Consider the following 6,000-nt stretch of genomic DNA (forward strand, 5'->3'; position numbering starts at 1 on the left):
AGAGCACCATTTGCCGTTAGGGCAGCTGAGCCGGCAGCCGGCAGGCAGGAGGACTACAGAGAGGGGCTTTTCTGGCAGCTGGCATTCCCTCTACCCTAACAAATGGTGCAATGTGGCAGTACCACAAAGCCAGACTTACACCAATTGCTGTTAAAGCAGAGGAAAATTATATCTGCCAGAAATGAGTTTCCTGAGTGAGCTCACACGGGATAACAGGAGCACTTGCACTGGCACGGAGGAGGGCTGAGGTAAGCAGGACCACCTCCTCAGCAGCAGCTAGCCACTGGAATCAGCCTAGCTGTACCATCAAATTACACCGAGAAAAGGCTGGGGATCAACAGAGGCGTACAGCCCAGCTCTCTGCACTCGGGAAAGGAAGCTGCACAAGTGCCAGATACTTTTTACAGGCCACACGATAGCACTCAGAGTGAACTTTACAGCACGGAGCATCACGGAGAGGAGTTATCCAAGTCTCCACCACACACAAAACCTAACGTAAAGGCAGGAACAACATCCAGGATAAGCACTGCAAGCACTGACAGAACAAGCCTGACCGTTACCTACGTTAGGCATGAACTCAAGGAGAATTCGAATCACAGAGGAACAACTCTCACCTTTCTGGGGCAAAACACAGTTGTGCTTTACTCTTACAGGCCAAGAAATGAGACACCACAAAGACTGCAGCTGTATGAAATGCTGGCGTGTTTCTTTACAAAGCACGATCTATCCATCACTCCCGCCCCAAGCATACCATGCAGATTAGCCCTCCTGGTGTGGACCTGGCAGGAACAGAGCACACACAACCACAACACAAATGCATTCTTTGTCGAGGCAAATCCTAATCCAGGCCCATGAACAGGAGCCACCAACAAGTGAGATGCACACGGGAGTTCAACTCTTCTTTGCACAGACCACCTCAGCACCATTAAAGGTCTCTCCCACAGCACTGTCTGCATCACAGCACCTCCTGGGGTTTGAAGAGCCCATTAAGCAAGACTGAGCTACGGCAACCAGCCCCAACGACAGGGGCATCCTCAATGCACCACCTTGCAGCAGGATATGGGATCCCTTGAAAGGCACATGCATCTCTTCTCACACCAGAGATACCTTCAGCTAATCCCCTGCCATCCAATATAGTCAACAATGACGGCACACGCCAATGAATACCGCAATCCAAGACCGTGGAGCAGAGGATATAACAGTAGCACATTCATGGGGGAACAGTCACATGGCAGCAAATGATGACTACAGCTCCATTAGTAACCGTCAGCTGAGCTGCTACTGCTCAAACCACCTCCGGGATGGCCAGTTAAGACTGCCCACTTCCCAGCCACACCGCAGCAGGGTGTCAGAGCCTGTCACTCAGGTGTTAGACAACCACACAGCTGTTTTCAGTCATGAGATCACACCTCTCACTCTTCCCACCTACTCACAGAGCAGCATCAAGAATATCAAGTACCTCGGGGCTGTAAGGTGCTTTAGTGGTGCAAAAGCAGGTAAAGCTCACGTTGTATTGGAGCAAATCACTAGGATTGTCACGGGGTAAGCAGTCCCTCCATGCACCACCAGCAACATTTGCACATGGAGTTCATCCATGAGCTAGTCACAACAAATGCAAACACAGTCACTGCTGCTTCTGCAATAATCTAATTCCCAAAGTGTCAACAGGAACATATGTGCAAAGACGTCAACAACAGATGCCTATCTGAGTACTTGGGGAGCCAGGAAAGGGAGAGAGAGTAAGGTGATATTGTGCCATTCATTTGCGTAACTCAGCAAAAACTGATTTAATACATCCTTGCATCATCCTAATTAAAAAAGTTGGTCTTAATTATGCAGTCTACTCAAAATGAGCAGATATTCAGGATGTTCGGCTCTGTGTACATATTATTTGATGAACTGATTTCCAGTTCTGCATTTAACTCTACCTTGCACACAGATACAGCAGTAGAAATTTCTGGATAAGTGTTTGGCTTTTTCCATGTCATCAGCAGCTTGCTTTAACTGCTCCATGAGCTCAGTGCCCATAAAAACACACAGAACGCTACTTCATACACAACAGTGCTGTACAAACGACGTGCTTAGTACACAAAGGCTAGAAATTTGTTCACAGATATTAACATCTCATACCAAGGTTGTTTCCAATATTGGTTGGAATTGAGAATTTCCTTGCCTTAAGTTAAAAATTAATATCTGTTATTGCACCATCCTGGTTGATAACTTGTCAGTCACGTGCTCAGCCAGCTGGCACCGAACACCAAAATGACAAGCTGCCTTTTCATGCTGAATTAGTGTCCTAGCACACTCGGACATAACCTGCTGAAACAAAACGGCAATATTCAAAGCCAGATTATAAAACTAATTTAAGCATGTTTCTTCTAATGTTTATTGCTACTCTGCGCTACGCTGAGATAAAACCAAGTTGCAGCCAAACCAAACAAAGTTCGCAACACGTCTCTACCTCCCTGCAAACTGCAAAGCAACCCCATAGCGTGTGAAATTGGACTGTCCTTCGTTTTCCACGCTTGCTTCCCAACTCCAGTCTTGATCAGAAACATCACCATGTCCTGGCACCAGATTAACCTGCTTGCCAACGTTGCAGCTCATGAGCCAGAGGCTCTTAAACATGACGCCCAAACCCACCCGGGCTCCGGGGCACTGCGGGAACGGGGACTGTGTTTCACAGGGCGCTGCTGGAGCTATATGAAATCCAGCCCACGCTGGAATAACACAAATAGGCCAAGCGCTGCTCTCCCGTCACTTCCTTTGCCCCAGGCAGTCTGCTTGCAAGACCCCTAAGGGAAGGGTCCTATATCTAAAGAGAGACAAACCTCCTGGGAGAGCTCTGGTTCACAGCACTCAGCACTTTAAAAAGGAAGCAGAGATACACAACGTAACAAATTTTTCAGATTTTAAAGTAACAGTAAAACACAGAACTAATAAGGCACTTTGATTTTACACAGCCTTCTCTGCATTCGTCTCCCCTAGTCAGCTAATGCTATGTAAAATAAGTTGCCAAGATCACAGACAGGGAGTATGTGGGTAGCTTCACCAAATAAACCATTACCATCTAAAATGCAACCGCCAAGACATCCTCAAGTGCAAAGTGAAGCTGCCTTAAGTGAACAACCAAGTGCATTACTGCTAATTAGATAACTACCATCCACGTTGATAAAGAAGTGGATAAAATAGTAAAATTAGGCACTCCCTCCCCTATAAATCACTGCCAATCATGTAAAGAGAAAAGTATTTTTCGCTAACGTGTATAGCTAATACTTCAACAGAAGGGAAACGCAATTAATGCACTGGTCCTCTATGAAAAGCAGTGCTTGCAGACAGATTTACTAAACACAAGAAAACAACACAGCAGCTCCAACGCGAAGCTCGCCTGTGCAGCAAGGCAAGTTGCTGCGCTCCAGCGCCAAGCAAACACAGGAAAGAGTTACCAGAAGTTCCTGCGTGAGCAGATCCAGCAGCAAACCCATTTACCGGGCTGCAATTCCTCCGCAGAGCATCTTAATCTCCCAACAATTGAAACCCAGAGCAGCAGGGGCAGCCGGGGCGCCCCAGGGGAAGCGGTTCCTCGGCATTTAGCCTCCGCCCGAGCATCCATCAGCCGAATACCTAATGAAGACTTCAATCCCCCTGAGCCCTCCCCACTGTGAAGCTAATCTAGCCGAAACTAGTAAATAGGTTTCGGCATTTCTGGGCATTCTTTAATCTGGGTAGATATTTCCCTATTTTATAGGGAGGGGAAACTTTTGTCAGACTCGCTTTGATAAGAGAACAAAGACCCTGGTTAAGTATGGGTCCCGATATCTAGCACTGAGTTACTGAACGTAATAATCATGTTATGATCTTTTCACCCAGACAAAGAACGAGCAATTCATCTCTCACGAGGAGCGAATTCCTTCAAAGGAGCTCAGTTACAACCAGGCAACATCCTCCAACTGTTAAACGCTTGGCGAGATTAACGGGCAGCGATATGGGCAGTTTTTCGAAAAGATTTCTCTTAGCAGGTTATTCTCCGAGAGGTTTTTTTTTTTTGTGTGTGTGGGGGGGGGAGTTGTTTTTAAGTCATTCAGAGGTGTGCCAGCAGATGTGAAGCGGCGGGTCTGTGCGGGCTCACAGCACGCGGCCCCGGCGCGGCAGCCAGCTGCAGAGCGCTACCCGGGGGCGCCTGCTCGGGTCCGCCAGCCCCCGAGACGCGCTGCCCCAGACCCACAGGCTACCGAGAGCGCCCCTTTGAACAAGGCTTCTTTGCAAAACAGATCGAGTTTCCACACATCATTATGCGCAGCACTAACACATGCTGATCCCCGCAACTATTCCCTCTTTATACCCAGGTTCCAGCTGTTCTCTTTAAAGTTACTCCGAGCCAGCCTGCTGGCACGAAGGAGTTTTTTCTTCTCGGGTTACCGCGCTCACTTGAGAAGCCACAAGTGTTACTAGCTGAACAATGGGGCCAAGCTCTCATGCAAAAGCAATTTATCCGAGATCTCCATTATCTTTCACACAGGCTCTTCCCCAGGCTGGCCGCAACCGGGAAGCCCGCTCCGCGCTGCGCACACGCATTCCAGCGGGATTGTGTAAGCGGCCGCGGCAGCCGCGGAGCCGCCGCCGCGGCAGCGGCCTCTCCTGCAAGCAGAGGCCGAGGGATGCCCTGCTCTAAGGGCACCCGCCTTCCGCCTGGAAGTTATTACAGAGCGAGCAAACGCATCCCTCTCTCGCGGAGGCAGTCATATTAACCGCAGGGCGGATTCCCTTCTGCATGCCTCACCGCTATTTTTTCCACTTGGTTTAAAAAAAAAAAAATATTAAATCTTGCCCTAGGGCACAGTCCCGACTGCGGAGCTTGTTACCGTAACGAGCATCGAGGTTTGACACTACTAGTTAAGGCACTCGCGGCCAATGCCAGCGGGCGTTGCAGCCTTTCCCAGCAGCGGAAAGCATGAGGCATTACCTCCTGCAAACCTCGCCGCTGCTCCCCTTCCCTTCGCCAGCTGCCAACAAGCAGCCATTGTTCGGGGGCAGCGCGGTGACACTTCCTCCCCGCTCCAACGGGAGGGGCACGAACTTACCCCCACCCTGCATCGCCCCCCCCCCCGCTCCTCTTTATCTCACCCCGCTTCAAGGCGATGAGAAGGCAGCTCCAGCTGCCTCACTTTTTTCTGCTTTTTGGAACGCTATGCTGCACGAGAGGGGGGGGGGAATCAAAAACAAAAATAAAAACAAATTTAAAAAGTTGAACGCCGACTCAAACTCCCTTTCGGCACTTCTCCGCTGGAAGGCGGAGCGGGAAGCGGCGGCTCCCTCCGCCGCGGGGGAGGGCACCTCTCCGCGGCCAGGACTCAAACAAGCCGCCCGGCAGGAGCAGGGGCGCAGCCCGCCGACACGCGGCCCCGGGGCGCCCGCGCCGCTCCGCGGGGAGGCAGCGCCGGCGGCAGCCAGGGCTGCGCGGAGCCGCCGGGATGCTCCGCCCGGGTCGGCGCGCCAACAACTTTCCCCGAGTTGGAGCCGCCCCAGCGGGGAGGGGGGGGGGGGGGGGAAGCTCCGGCACTCACCGCCCGTGCGCTGCTCCGCTCCGCGCCGCGCCGAGCCGTGCCGAGCCGCGCTGCCCCGTGCGAGCCGCGCCTCGGCCCCGCTGCCCGCGCTCGGCGCGCCCCGGCCCCGCCGCCCCGGCCGGATTGGGCCGCGCTGCTGCACATCACGGCTGGTCGGCGCGGCGATTAGGCGCAGGGGGAGTCACTCAGGGCGGGGAGGAGCCGCGGCCCCAGCCAGGGCGCGCCCCCGGCCCCAGCCCTGCCGCCGCCGCCGCCGCCGGGCTGCCCGGCCCGGCTCCGCCCGGCCCGCGTCTCTCCCCCTGTCCTGCCTGCGTCCCCTCTCTCCTTCATGCACCCTCCTCATCTCTTGCATGCATCTTTCTCTCCGGTCCTGCATGCACCCTTCCCTCCTGTCCCGCGTGTATCCCTCCTCTCCTGCGTGCACCCCTCCTCTGCC

At 52.9% G+C, this 6,000-nt stretch overlaps 1 protein-coding gene across 7 annotated transcripts in view; it reads right to left on the reverse strand.

The window, feature by feature from the left end:
- Positions 1–5,680, reverse strand: part of PLS3 (plastin 3) — a 52,712-nt gene extending 47,032 nt beyond the window's left edge. The window contains exon 1 of one of the 7 annotated variants that reach the window (XM_068957480.1): positions 5,565–5,680. The gene's annotated coding sequence lies outside the window, so the exon portion shown is untranslated. Of the gene's footprint in view, positions 1–5,124; positions 5,479–5,564 lie in introns of those variants that run through there. The other 6 variants (XM_068957481.1, XM_068957484.1, XM_068957475.1 and 3 more) reach the window with 6 other exon arrangements.
- Between the last annotated feature and the right edge of the window lie 320 nt (positions 5,681–6,000).

The sequence above is a fragment of the Struthio camelus genome, chromosome 11, assembly GCF_040807025.1.
Source record: "Struthio camelus isolate bStrCam1 chromosome 11, bStrCam1.hap1, whole genome shotgun sequence".
NCBI lineage: Eukaryota > Metazoa > Chordata > Aves > Struthioniformes > Struthionidae > Struthio > Struthio camelus.